The 14,248-nt window shown below is 50.8% G+C and overlaps 2 non-coding genes across 2 annotated transcripts; one reads left to right on the forward strand and one right to left on the reverse strand.

Moving 5' to 3' along the window:
- Positions 1-4,589: 4,589 nt before the first annotated feature.
- On the forward strand, positions 4,590-4,661 carry TRNAA-CGC (transfer RNA alanine (anticodon CGC)). Its single transcript has one exon. It is a non-coding gene; the product is annotated as a tRNA-Ala (tRNA).
- Positions 4,662-4,924: 263 nt separating this feature from the next.
- Positions 4,925-4,995, reverse strand: TRNAG-GCC (transfer RNA glycine (anticodon GCC)). The gene has a single exon. It is a non-coding gene; the product is annotated as a tRNA-Gly (tRNA).
- Positions 4,996-14,248: the final 9,253 nt, after the last annotated feature.

Below are 14,248 nucleotides of genomic sequence, written 5' to 3' on the forward strand. Positions count from 1 at the left end.
GTCATCATTCTGACGCAGGCCCTATGCTGGGTAACTTTGAAGCTGGACTCTTTTCAGGCTGGGTCCATCAGCTCAGAGCGAAGCCAAGGTGGACAACAGAGCCCATTTAAGGATACCCACCAAAAAAATCAATGAAAAAGAAAGGCAAAACCTTGAGCAGCCTCACTGAAAAGCCCATCCCCAGGGACGAGGCAGGCGTAAGGTTTGCAAGGTACCAGGAAGGAGTTAATCCCACGGAGGAATGTGGAGGAGCTGCCAGAGAAGAGTGACATTGTTTTTCCCTGATGTCAGCACAGAAACCCAAACACAAAGAGGTGAATGTTGTCCTCTGGAGAGCTGTGGAGAAAGCTGAATGTGGAGCTTGTGCCGAAGCCGCCGGCAGCATTACAAAGCGCTCTGCCCAAGATGACAAAGTCTTTCCTGGAACCAGGAGCTGCCTCCAGACATCTGGGTAGGACCAGCACTGTGGGTGACAGTCCAAGTGCTACAAGATGTGAGCGTGGTGTGGGGCTGGGGCTTGCACCCCTCCACAGAACCCACAAAGTTCAAATCTTTACTGCTGCTGAGGCCCCATCTTGAATATGGAGTTCAGTTTTGGGTCTCTCACTCAAGAAGGACATTAAGGGGCTGGATCATGTCCAGAGAAGGGTAATGAAGCTGTTGAAGGGTCTGGTAACCAGCTCTGGTGAGCAGCAGCTGAGGGAATTGGGTTTGTTCAGCCTGAAGAAAAGATTGATGGGAGATTTTCTGGCTCTACAACTCCCTAAAGACAGCTTACATTCAGGTGAGGGATGGGCTCTTCTCCCAAGGAACAAGTGATAGGAGAAGAAGAAACAGCCTCGAGATTTAGGTTGGACATGAGGAACAATTTCTTCCCCAAAACGATTGCCAAGCCCCGGAACAGGCTGCCCAGGGCAGTGGTGGAGTCCCCATCCCTGGAAGGGTTTCAGAGCTGTGGAGATGTGATGCTGAGGGACATGGTTTAGTGGTGACCTGACAGTGTTGGGTTAATGGTAGGACTTGATCTTGAAGTTCTTTTTCAACCAAAATGGTTCTATGATTCTACCTCCTGAAATCTTAAGAACATGAAGTTCTGGTAGACTTGATCTTACCACCAAGCTGCCTGTGGATCTGTTTCACTTCACAGCTCGGTGTATCAGACAGGTTATCTTCTTCCATACATCTGCACATGGAGCCTTGCCTGAAGAATTTATTTTGTATCTGAGAAGTGATGGTCTGGAGGCTATGTAGTGCCAGCTGCAATAGAAGCATAGAATCAACCAGGTTGGAAGAGAGCTCCAAGATCAGCCAGTCCAACCTAGCACCCAGCCCTGGCCAGTCAACCAGACCATGGCACTAAGTGCCTCAGCCAGGCTTTGCTTCAACACTTCCAGGGATGATGACTCCGTCACCTCCCTGGGCAGCCCATTCCAATGCCAATCACTCTCTCTGACAACAACTTCCTCCTAACATCCAGACTAGACCTCTCCTGGCACAACTTGAGTCTGTGTCCCCTTGTTCTGTTGCTGGTTTCCTGGGAGAAGAGCCCAACCCCACCTGGCTACAGCCTCCCTTCAGGTAGTTGTAGGCAGCAATGAGCTCTGCCCTGAGCCTCCTCTTCTGCAGGCTGCACACCCCCAGCTCCCTCAGCCTCTCCTCACAGGGCTGTGCTCCAGGCCCCACTTCACCTTCATCACCCTTCTCTGGACATGTTCCAGTACCTCAACATCTCTCTTGAGTTGAGGGGCCCAGAAGCATTGGTTCACCTCAATGTAGGCAGCACACAAGCTCATGTATTGGTTCCACCATAACAGGAATTCAGTACTTGCTGATACGCTTTGGATCTGTAGCTGCTCTTCTTGGCAGCTACAATGAGCCCAGCCTTGATCCACCTCCCAGACTAGAAGGTTCACAGTTGTTCTGGCTGCCCATCATGGCTGAGATTCATTTTCTGCTATTCTAAAGCCTACAGAAAGGTAAACAGAAGGAGAAAAAAACTGAAGAGAAGGTTTTCAATTGCTCGATGTTTTTATTGCAGAGGTTGGCATTAACCTGCCCTGCACCCTTGGCTCAGCCTCGTCAGGAGACTCTGCCACTCTAGGCTTTGCCTGAACTTCAAACAGTCTGTGCTATGTTCATTAGGAAAATCAGATTCTGGACCTCCCAGAAAGCTGCTGCTTAAATCTGCTGTGAACAAAGTCTGCTGCCTGGCAGGAAAGGCAAATGTGAGATGCTGAGGTTATGGTGTCAAGAAAGCTGGGGAGGGACTTTTTAGGACGTCAGGTAGTGATAGGACTGGGGGGAATGGAACTAAGCTAGAAATGGGTAGATTCAGACTGGATGTTAGGAAGAAGTCCTTCAGCAAGAGGGTGGTGAGACCTTGGAAGAGGTTGTCCAGGAAGATGGTGGAAGGCTCATCCCTGGAGGTGTTTAAGGCCAGGCTGGATGAGACTCTAGACAGCCTGATCCGGTGTGAGGTGTCCCTGTCTATGAGGGGAGGTTGGAACTGGGTGATCCTTGTGGTCCCTTCTAACTCTGATTCTATGATCCCATTAAATGGGTCATGCTGGGAGAACCACACTTGGTAGCAAAGGGCCTTTCTCACCTCTGTCTCTGCCTGTGGTGGCTTCCCAGAGTATAAACACACAATAGAAATGGCTTCAAGTTTCTCCAGGAGAGGTTTAGGTTGATCGTGAGGAACAATTTCTTCCCCATAAAGGTTGTCAAGGCCTGTATCAGGCTGCCCAAGGCAGTGGTGGGGTCCCCATCCCTGGAGGTATTTCAAAGCCATGGAGATGTGGTGTTGAGGACATGGTTTAGCAGTGACCTGGCAACGCAGGGTTAATGGTTGGACTCAAGCTTGGAGGTTTCTTCCAACCAAAGTGATTCTCTGATTGTGTGCTGTACTACAGATACATATGGAGGGAAAGAAAAGCATGTATGGAGACTGTGGAAATAAGCTGGAACAGAGTGGGACCAGGTCATTCCCAGTAAAGCTAATGGGAAGTCACTGGTTTTCATAGGGATATGCCACTGCAAGAACCTGGTAGGCTTTTCTTTTAGTATCAGGATTCTAAACCTGCCAAGTCTATGTCTGCATAGGTTGAATATCCTAGGAGAGGTCTTTAATGCCATAACTGATCTCTTGCTTTGAAACATATATCCCTTAGGAAAACCTGAGATTAAAACCTGCCCCAAAGGCTGCCCAGAGAAGTGGCAATGCCCCATCCCTAGAATGATTCCAGGGAAGGTTGTCTGGGGTTCTGAGCAATTCACTCTAGTTGCAGATGTCCCTGCTGACTGCAGGGGTTTGGAATCAGATAGCTTTTAATGGCCCTTCCAACCCAAGCTAGTCTGATTTTATGGTTCTAAGACAGTGTTTTGGGCAGGTCCTTGGTCTCCCTGCCTGGAGTACTGTGTACAGTTCTGGAGCCCCCAACACAAGAAGGATATTGAACTGTTGGAGCAAGTCCAGAGGAGGGCCACAAAGATGGTCAGAGGGCTGCAGCAGCTCTGCTACGAGGCTGAGTTGGTGCTCTGCAGGCTGCAGAAGTGAAGGCTTTGAGGAGACCTTCCAGTGGCCTTCCAGTATCTGAAAAGGGCCTACAGGAGGGCTGGGGAGGGACTGTTGACAAAGTCTTGTAATGACAGGAGGAGGAGTAATGTTTAAACTGGCAGAGGGGAGATTTGAGCTGGATGTTAGGAAGGAGTTCCTTGCAGTGAGGGTGGTGAGACACTGGCACAGGTTGCCCAGGGAGGCTGTGGCTGCTCCCTCCCTGGAGGTGTTCGAAGCCAGGTTGGACGATGCCTTGAGCGACCTGTTCTAGTGGGAGATGTCCCTGCCCATGGTAGGGGGGTTGGAACTGGATGATCTTTGAGGTCACTTCCAGTCTAAACCATCCTATGATCCTCTGCCCTCTTTGTGTGCACTGGGGCTGCCCAAACAGAGTGCCCCTCAGCACTACTAGAATGGAATGGGCTGGTCTGGACATCAGAGATGATGTAGTTCCAACTCCCTGCCATGGGCAGGGGCACTTTCACTGGACCACATCACTCAAGGCCCCATCCATCTGCACCTTGCATCCCCCTGGGGGGAGGGATCTGTTCCTGGTGCGAATGCAAAGGGAGGATTCTGCCCCTCTGTTCTGGTGAGACTCCACCTGCAATGGGGTGTGGAACTTCTGGTGCGGGTCCAGAGGAGACCACAAAAGTGGTCAGAGGGCTGGAAGGGCTCTGCTGCGAGGCCAGGCTGAGGGAGTTGGGGTTGTTCATCCTGAAGGCGGCTACGGTAGGGGGGAGGGTATAATAAAGACGAGGCTCTGAGCAAATTGCTTTGGTCGCAGATGTCCCTGCTGACTACAGGGGGGTCGGATTTGAAAGGTCCCTTCCATCCCAAACTGATCTATAGTTTTATGACATTAAAAAGCAGCTTTCCGCTATCGATACCCGCTCTTGCACAGTAGCCGGGCTCCACTTCCCTTCCGCAAGTGCGGCGGGGCTCTCAGGGGGCCGCGGGGAACGGCGGGAAGGCGGCGGCAGCAGCCTCCTCCCACCCTCTGATACCGCAGGGCGGCCAGGCCCACACAGCCGGGGATGTAGCTCAGTGGTAGAGCGCGCGCTTCGCATGTGTGAGGTCCCGGGTTCAATCCCCGGCATCTCCAGAGGCTTTCTTTTCCTTCCGGGTGTGTCTTTTTTTTGTTGCGTTCCACCCCCTGCCTCCACACCCCCACACCCGCCCCGCCTTTATTGCTTGCGCGGCCGCAGAGTTCACGGTGGCGGCGACACTGCGCAGAGCTCCCGGTGTATCGCTGCTCAGTCGGGTTTGTCCTCCCCGGGAAAGGAAAAACGTGGGTGTAAGCGCTTTGGGCTTTCGGCGGAGGAAAAAGAAAGGGAAAAAAAACACCACCCCCCAAAAACGGAGAGTTGCATTGGCCGGGAATCGAACCCGGGCCTCCCGCGTGGCAGGCGAGAATTCTACCACTGAACCACCAATGCTCGTCTTGGTAAACTTTCTGATGGTGCCATATTCGAATAGCGCAACGGAGAGCTGCTACGGCTCGCTTGATACTCTGCCAGCTTTGTGTTTGTGGATTGCACTTTTGAGTCTTTCTTTCCACGCTTTGCACCGTAAGCATGTCCCCCTCGTGTCCACAGCAGAAATGAAACTTGTTCTCGCACTTGTAGTTGATGAATTTGGAGCCACTTCCTGTGTCTGTCCGACATCTGCTCAGAACATCTGTGGGAGTGGGCTGACGTACTCCAGAACTCTGTAAATCAGGAGTTCATCAGTTCACGTGCTCCCCTGGAGCTCAAATGTTGCTCTGGAAACCCCCTTTGTAGCTGTATGGCACAGGCTCATAACTGGTTTCCCTTTAGAAATGACTGTGTAGGAGAGTGCTGAATGACAAGGAGAACTGAAACCTATCCTGCTAGAAAATGGTGGCCCAGGACAGCTGGCAATTCACAGATTTATAGCATGGTTTGGGTTGGAAGGGACTTCAAAGATCACTCGGTTCCAATCCCCCTGCTATGGGGCACGGACACCTCCTGCTAGACCAGCCTGCTCAAGGCCCCTTCCAACCTGGCCCTGAACCCCTCCAGAGAGGGAGCATGCATGATCTCCTTGCACAACCTGTGCCAGTGTCTCACCACCCTCACTGGAAGGAATTTCTTCTTAATCTCCAGTCTAAGTCTCCCCTTTTCCAGCTCAAAGCCTTTGCCCCTCATCCTAGCACTACAAGTACCTCCTCAACTCTCCTATAGCCCCCTTCAGGTACTGGAAGGCTGCTCTAAGGTCTCCCTGGAGCCTTCTCCAGGTTGAGCAGCCCCAACTCTCTCAGCCTATCCACATAGCGCAGTTGTTCCAGCTCTTTGATCATCTTTGTGGCCTCCTTTGGACCTGCTCCAGCAGATTCATGTCCTATTTGTTTTGGGGACACCAGAACTGGATGCAGTACTCCAGGTAAGGTATCACCAGAGCAGAACAGAGGGGCAGAATCATCTCCTTCATGCTACTGATAACTGCAAGACCTTCCAGATGGTTCCTAAAAAGAACTGGATGCAGTACTCCAGGTGAGGTCTCACCAGAGCAAAGCAGAGGGGCAGAATCACCTCCCTCATGCTACTGATAACTGCAAGTCTTTCCAGATGCTTCCTAGAAAGAACTGGACACAGTAGTCCAAGTGAGGTCTCACCAGAGCAAAGCAGAGGGGCAGAATCACCTCCCTCATCCTACTGGTAACTGCAAGCCTTTCCAGATGCTTCCTTAAAAGAACTGGACACAGTAGTCCAAGTGAGATCTCACCAGAGCAAAGCAGAGAGGCAGAATCACCTCCCCCATCCTACTGGTAACTGCAGGCCTTCCCAGATGGTTCCTAAAAGCCTCTTCAGCAAAGACTTCCAAAGCACTGAGCTCTTCTCTCTGCTTCCAAAGCACAGGAAACGTGTGCCATCCTTGGTGAGCTCTCCTGAGTGGAGCCACACGCACATCAACTTGATTTTAACAGGTCACGGAATAAGCTGGGCATTTAAAAATATCCACCTAGCCAAAAGGACAAATGAAGAGGTATTGTGGAGCCTTCAGCAAAGGCTGCTGCGACCAAACAAAACAAAACAATCGTTGGTAATCTCCCAGGGACGACTGATAATGTAGAACAACTTGTCAGGGCAGGTTAAAGTTTTAAGGACTAGCAATTTTGACAGCGTCCCTTTGAGCACAGTGAGAGCGCAGGGACGAGCAGGACAGCAAAAGGTCACTTGGTCACACATATCCGGCTGCCTCTCTGAAGTTTAGCTCAAGACCCACTAGGCACGTCCCAATTAATTATTTAAATCTGCAGGGAAAAGTATTTCTGCAGATGGAAAGGTAGAATCTGAAATTCTAGGGAAGCTGCGGGATGGAGCTCTGCAGTCTCCTCCTCTGGAGACTTTCAAGCCCCGTCTGGCTGTGTTTCTGCCCTAGGTGGTCCTGCTGTGGCAGGGAGGTTGGACTGGATGATCTCTGGAGGCTCCTTCTGACCCCTACTATTCTGTCATTCCCTGGCTGACGTGGTCAAAACTCAAACTTGTAGCCCAGAAGGAAACCACGTCCCAGGCTGCAGGATGAGGTAGGCAGCTCTGCCCCTCTGCTCTGGTGAGGCCCCATCAGAAGCATTGTATCCAATTTTGGTGACACCAACATGAGAAGAGCATGGAACTGTTGAAGTGGGTTCAGAAGAGGCCACAAAGATGATCAGAGGGCTGGACCACCTCCCCTATATGGACAGGCTGGGAGAGTTTGGGCTGTTCAGTCTAGAGAACAGAAGGCTCCAGGAAGACCTTTCCAGTACCTGAAGGGGGTACAGAAGAGCTGTGGAGGGACTTTTGGCAAAGACTTAAAGTGCTAGGATGAGGGGCAAAGGCTTTGAGCTGGAAAAGGGGAGACTTAGACTGGAGATTAAGAAGAAATTCTTTCCAGTGAGGGTGGTGAGACACTGGAAGAGAACAGGAGACTCAGATCCTCTGTTTCTTCATTATGGACTGGAGCAGTGGGTGTTGAACATGTGTCTTTGAGCAGGTTTTAAAAGAACTTTCCCTGCTCAGTCGAATGCAGAAATTATCTGGATAAAAAGCTGATGTGTAAATTCAAGTCTTGTGAGGAGCAGCTGAGGGAATTGGGGTTGTTCAGCCTGGAGAAAAGGAGGCTGTTCACAACTGGGGTTGTTCAGCCTGGAGAAAAGGAGGCTGAGGGGAGACTCACTGCTCTCTAAGACTCCATGAAAGGAGGCTAGAGTGAGGTGGGGGTTGGTCTCTTCTCCCAAGGAATAAGTGGTGGGACAAGTTACACCAGGGGAAGTTTGGTTTGGACACAAGGAACAATTTCTTCTCTGAAAGTGCTGTCAAAGCCTGGCCCAGTGGTGAAGTCCCCGTCCCTGGAGGGGTTTCAAAGCCTTGTAGATGTGGTGCTGAGGGACATAGAATCAACCAGGTTGGAAGAGACCTCCAAGATCATCCAGTCCAACCCAGAACCCAGCCCTGTTGATTGGTTAGGGCTGGGTGATAGGTTGGACTGGATGATCTTGGAGGTCTCTTCCAACCTGGTTGATTCTATGATTCTGTCCAATCAAATAGACCATGGCACTAAGTGCCTCATCCAGGCTTTGCTTCAACACCTCCAGGGATGGTGACTCCACCACCTCCCTGGGCAGCCCATTCCAATGCCAATCACTTTCTCTGTGAAGAATTTCCTCCTAACATCCAGTTTAGTGGTGACCCAGCAGTGCTGGGTTACTGGTTGGACTCCATGATCTCGGAGGTCTCTTCCAACCAAAACGATTCTGTGACTCTTTATACACCAGGACTGGTTTGGGTCTGTCATTGTCTGAGAGAAAAAAAATGACTCTAGCATGAATTCCAGAGAACCTTTTCCATATGGAATCTCTCTCTGGCGCACATGAAGAGAAAATAAATTTAGAAGTTGATTTTTTTTTCTACTTGTGCCACATGAAATCTCTTTCAACTACAGCAAATAAATACACTTGGATAGTCCAAGCTGTCTTGCTCTCTAAAAGATCTTATTTATCTTTTCTCCCTCTCTGCTGATGAAATTCATGTTCTGTCAGACCTAACTTCGCTCTTTCATAGAATCATAGAAGCAACCAGGTTGGAAGAGACCTCCAAGCTCATCCAGTCCAACCTAGCACCCAGCCCTATCCAATCAACTAGACCATGGCACTAAGTGCCTCATCCAGTCTTTTTTTGAACACCTCCAGATTAACAGGGATGTTCCACATGGCTTTTGTTTCTCTCCCATAGCTAAGCTGCCTATGCAGGGAGAGGCCACTTCATAGAATCATTGAATGGGTTGGATTGGAAGGGACCTTTAAAGATCACCCTGACATGGGTGATCCTTCCACTAGACCAAGCCTTGGACACCTCCAGAGATGGGGCATTCAGAACCTCCCTGGGGTAATCTGTTCCAACATCTCACAACCCTCACTGGAAAGAATTTCTTCCTAATCTCCAGTCTAAATCTCCCCTCTTGCAGCCCACAGTCATTGCCCCTTGTTCTTGTCAAAAGTCTCTCCCCAGCTCTCCTGCAGCCTAGAAAGCTGCTCTGAACTGGGACATTCTTCTTTCAAAGCTGTAGTTTTAAAACGTTGCAGCCTAGAGGGAAAACAAACACAGCCCAGCCTGGTGCAGTTGGTAAGCAGCTTCAGACACTAAGCCACACAGTTTTCCTTCCCAGTGACACCTGACACCAGCAGCCAGAGGCAGGCACTCTTTAAATGTTTCATCACAGCAATAACCAAGTGCATCCGTTTTCCAGGAGGAATTACATTGGGCTTGGGGGTGTCAGTTGAGGAAAAAACTCAACGTGAGCCAACAAGGTACATTTGCAGCCCAGAAGGCAACTGTGTTCTGGGCTGCATCAAAAGCAGTGTGACAGGAGGATGAGGAAGGTGATTTTGACCCTCTACTCTTCTCTGGTGGGACCCCACCTAGATTACTGCATCCAGTTCTGGGGCCTTCAGCATATGAAAGGCATGGAACTGCTGGAATGGGTCCAGAGGAGGCCACGGAGACAGTCAGAAAGGTGGAGAACCTCACCTATAGGGGCAGGCTGAGCGAGCTGAGGCCATTCAGCCTGGAGGAAGTTCCAGGGAGACCTTAGAACAGCCTTTCAGCACCTGAAGGGGGCTACAGGAGACCTGGAGAGGGACTTTGAGAGGGCTTGTAGTGGTATGATGTACAGTTGTTTTGAGCTGGAAGAGGAAAGAATTAGACTGGAGACTAGGAGGAAATTGTTTACAGTGAGGGTGGTGAGACAGGTTGCTCAGGGAAGTTGTGGATGTTCCCTCCCTGAAGGGGTTCAAGGCCAGGCTGGATGAAGCCTTGAGCAACCTGGTCTGGTGGAAACTGTCCCCACCCATGGCAGGAGAATTGGAACTAGGTAATCTCTGAGGTTCCTTCCAACCCAAACCATTCTATAATCCTAAATCCTGGCTGAAAAAAACCTCCACAGAGAAATCCTGCTTCTGTTTCTGTCGCATTATATCAACCCTTCCCTGACCATCATCACCTCTTGCTCCTCACAAAGCCGTTTACTGAAGACAGATTAGGAGAAAGCACATTTGTGAGTGGAGGAGCAGATTTTCTTCTGGTGATACAGAACTCTGGCACGCAGTCAGGATATGATAATCTTTTTCTCTATCTTCCCTTGCTAATGAAGAGAAACTGCCTCTAGGGTTAAGGACAAAAGGTGAACTCTCCCGGAACACAATTTACACCTGCTGAGCACATGATTTTGGGCATTGGAAGTTGTGATCTTGGCAGCTGTCCCAGGGACCAAGCCACGTGCACAGAGTCCTGGGAGGTAATATTTTCATACAGGCATTGAATTAAAAACAAAGAAAGCCTCCAGAGGGATGGGCACCCTAATTATTTATTTATTTTTGCTTCACCTTGTCAGAAAAAAAAATCTTTCACTCTTCAAAATTTAGAGAACCAATCTTTAACTGAGCCAAAACCACAGCTGAAAAGGAACTCAGATGAAAAGACAGCTGTGGTTTGAAAAGAAGCCTAATGAAGGGAGGAAGGAACCCACCCCTCCTTTGTGAATGTGTGGGGAACCTCTCCTGGCAAGGGAAGTTCTGAGGAAAATGCCATCCTTAGGAAAGTTTTCACTCTTTCTTGGATTTCCCTTTGATGAGAAGAGCAACTCAGCGCTCTCATTTTCACAGTATCACAGTATCATCAGGGTTGGAAGAGAACTCACAGATCATCAAGTCCAACCCTTTACCACAGAGCTCAAGGCTAGACCATGGCACCAAGTGCCACGTCCAATCCTGCCTTGAACAGCTCCAGGGATGGCAACTCCACCACCTCCCCGGGCAGCCCATTCCAGTGCCCAATGACTCTCTCAGTGAAGAACTTTCTCCTCACCTCCAGCCTAAATCTCCCCTGGCGCAGCCTGAGGCTGTGTCCTCTCATTCTGGTGCTGGCCACCTGAGAGAAGAGAGCAACCTCCTCCTGGCCACAACCACCCCTCAGGTAGTTGTAGACAGCAATAAGGTCTCCCCTGAGCCTCCTCTTCTCCAGGCTAACCAATCCCAGCTCCCTCAGCCTCTCCTCGTAGGGCTGTGCTCAAGGCCTCTCCCCAGCCTCGTCGCCCTTCTCTGGACACGCTCAAGCATCTCAATGTCCCTCCTAAACTGGGGGGCCCAGAACTGAACACAGTACTCAAGGTGTGGTCTAACCAGTGCAGAGTACAGGGGCAGAATGACCTCCCTGCTCCTGCTGACCACACCATTCCTGATACAGGAATTTTCTGCCCCCTCTGAGATTCTGCTGCTTTGGAAGAGTTTGTGAAGCACAGAAAGCGCTGGGGGTGCAGTTTACCTTCACCTGGAAACTGGATGCTGGTGCCTTTTGCACTCGTGCACTGCTTCGCATCAATCACGAGTGCATCGATACCGACAAGGCAGCCACATCTGGGTAGACAGCAGGCCTGCAGGCTGGGAGGACAGGTTATTTTCCCAGCTCTCACATGCCTGATGATGTTTTGGATATTTGTTAGAGATGAACCAGTAGCATTCAGTGCCTTGTTAGTGCATGTATATGGGGGAAGTATTAGCATACTGAACTTCTGTGTGTTGGCTCACGATGAAATTATTCACCACAAGCTGCATGTAAATCCTTTTTTCTTTTTCAATCCTAACCCAGCTATTCTTCTTAATTTCTCACACACTCAAAAAAACCCCCAAACAACAACAAAAAAACCACCAAACCAAACAAAACCAACCAAACAACAACAAAAACTAAACTATAACCAAATCCCTTCCTATTTATCCACTTTTGAGGTGTGTTTTTATCTTCTTTCTGCTCAGCTGAGATAGTCCCCTGGATTCTGAGCCTGAATATCTATGCAGGGTACTTATTCCCGCTGCCACTTGAGCTCTTCTTCCCTTTTAAGAGCTCCTAATGCGTCTGGGATAAAAACTGCTTCCAGTATTGGTGACCTGAATATCACTTACTTTGCAAAACTTCTGAAACCCAACCTTGCAGTTGTTTACCGACTTGAAATGCCACCCAGCGAGCTGAGAGCCATACATTATTATTGCAGCTTCCAATTTAGCTCATCTAGTTATAGCTGACCCAGGAGGGAGGGATTAGGTTCCTACAGCCTCCTCAGATGGGACCTGTTGCTGACATTTAGCTGAGGAGGGACTGGAGCGTGGCTGAAGGATGCCGTGGGAAACAGAAGTGCCCCATCCCTCACAGCTGCAGCAGGTTGTTTTTCAGTGCCTGATAGAAATCGTGTCTCATGCTGCCTGTAAAGCAAGCATGTTGAGTAAGCAGTGAGCGTGGAGGAACAGCAATAAAAGCAGTTTTTGGGAGGCAGCCAAGAAGCAGGGTTAGAGAGACACAGCTGATCCTCCACGCCTGGAAAGCATGAGCCGCAGATAGGGCAGTGCATGGGCTGTGCAAGGTCCACTGTGTGTGACAGCAACCGCACCAAGCAGAGGCAGGCTTGTGCCAGGCTTGCCTCCTGAGTCACAAGATCATCCTACGGTTTGGACCAGCACGGAATTGTTTGAGTTGGAAAAAAACACCTTTAAGATTACCAGATCCAACCATCAACCCAATACCACCATGGCAGTTAAACCAGGTCCCAAAGTGCCAAGTCCAAACGCTTCTCAAATGCCTCCGAGGACAGTAACTCCTCCACCTCCCTGGGAAGTCTGTTCCAATGCCTCACTGCGCTTGCAGCAAGGAAACTGTTCCTCATACCAAACCTAAACCTCCCCTGGCACAGCATCAGGCCTGATACGAGGGAGGAATAATCCTGGTTATGACTACTGCAACTGTAGTACAAAATGAGATGCGTTAGAAAGATCTTCGTTCTCTCTACTGTGTTTTAACCCACTAGGCAAACAGGGAAGGATCCGCAGCAGACAGACAGGTATTGATTTAATGGATACTGTGTTACAGAATGGGTGTTAATAGAATGGACCTTTTATTACAGAATGGGTGTCGAGAGAACGTACCTTAATATGTATTAATACAACGGGTCTGTTCCCTGTTTGTTTGTAGGTGGGCAGAGGCCAATGGGATGAGATTTAACAAGGCCAAGTGCAGGGTTCTGCACTTTGGCCACAACAACCCCAAGCAGCACTACAGGCTGGGGACTGAGTGGCTGAGAGCAGCCAGGAGGAAAGGGACCTGGGGGTACTGATAGATAGTAAGCTGAAGATGAGCCAGCAGTGTGCCCAGGTGGCCAAGAGAGCCAATGGCATCCTGGCCTCTATCAGGAGCAGTGTGGCCAGCAGGACAAGGGAGGTTCTTCTGGCCCTGTACTCAGCACTGGTCAGGCCACACCTTGAGTGCTGAGTCCAGTTCTGGGCTCCTCAATTCAAGAGAGATGTTGAGGTGCTGGAAGGTGTCCACAGGAGGGCGACAAAGCTGGTGAGGGGCCTGGAGCACAGCCCTGTGAGGAGAGGCTGAGGGAGCTGGGGGTGTGCAGCCTGCAGAAGAGGAGGCTCAGGGCTGACCTCATTGCTGTCTGCAGCTCCCTGAAGGGAGGCTGTAGCCAGGTGGGGTTGGGCTCTGCTGCCAGGCATCCAGCAACAGAAGAAGGAGACACAGTCTCAAGTTGTGCCAGGGGAAGTATAGGCTGGATGTTAGGAAGAAGTTCTTCAGAGAGAGAGTGATTGGCATTGGAATGGGCTGCCCAGGGAGGTGGTGGAGTCACTATCATTGGGGGTGTTGAAGCAAAGCCTGGATGAAGCACTTAGTGCCATGGTCTGGTTGACTGGCTAGGGCTGGGTGCTAGGTTGGACTGGCTGAGCTTGGAGGTCTCTTCCAACCTGGTTGATTCTATGATTCTAATGAAACCCCCTTGGTGCCCCAGGAGCGAGCCACCACCAGAACTGCTCAGGAAAGAAGATGATCACTTAATCAAGTGTCACCCTTCCTAGTTCAGCAGCAAGGACAAACAACCCAAAGAAACCACATTAGCCCCCACAGGGCTTGCCCACCTCGGGCTGCTCAGCTGGGGACGTCCCCCCCGCGCTGCCAGCCCGACCCGGAGGAGGGGCCGGGCCGCGCCGCACCGCCCCTGCCCGGAGGCCGGGGCGGGAAGCAGAGCAGGCCGCGGCCTAGCGCGCTCCGCCCTCCGCCAGCAGCACCGGCCTGCCGTGAGGCCCGGCCGCGGCCTGCCGCCGGGGGCAGGGCGGGGAGGCGAAGGCGGAGCGGGCAGGGTGGGGGC

Source organism: Pogoniulus pusillus, chromosome 2 (genome assembly GCF_015220805.1).
Source record: "Pogoniulus pusillus isolate bPogPus1 chromosome 2, bPogPus1.pri, whole genome shotgun sequence".
In the NCBI taxonomy this organism is placed as follows: domain Eukaryota; kingdom Metazoa; phylum Chordata; class Aves; order Piciformes; family Lybiidae; genus Pogoniulus; species Pogoniulus pusillus.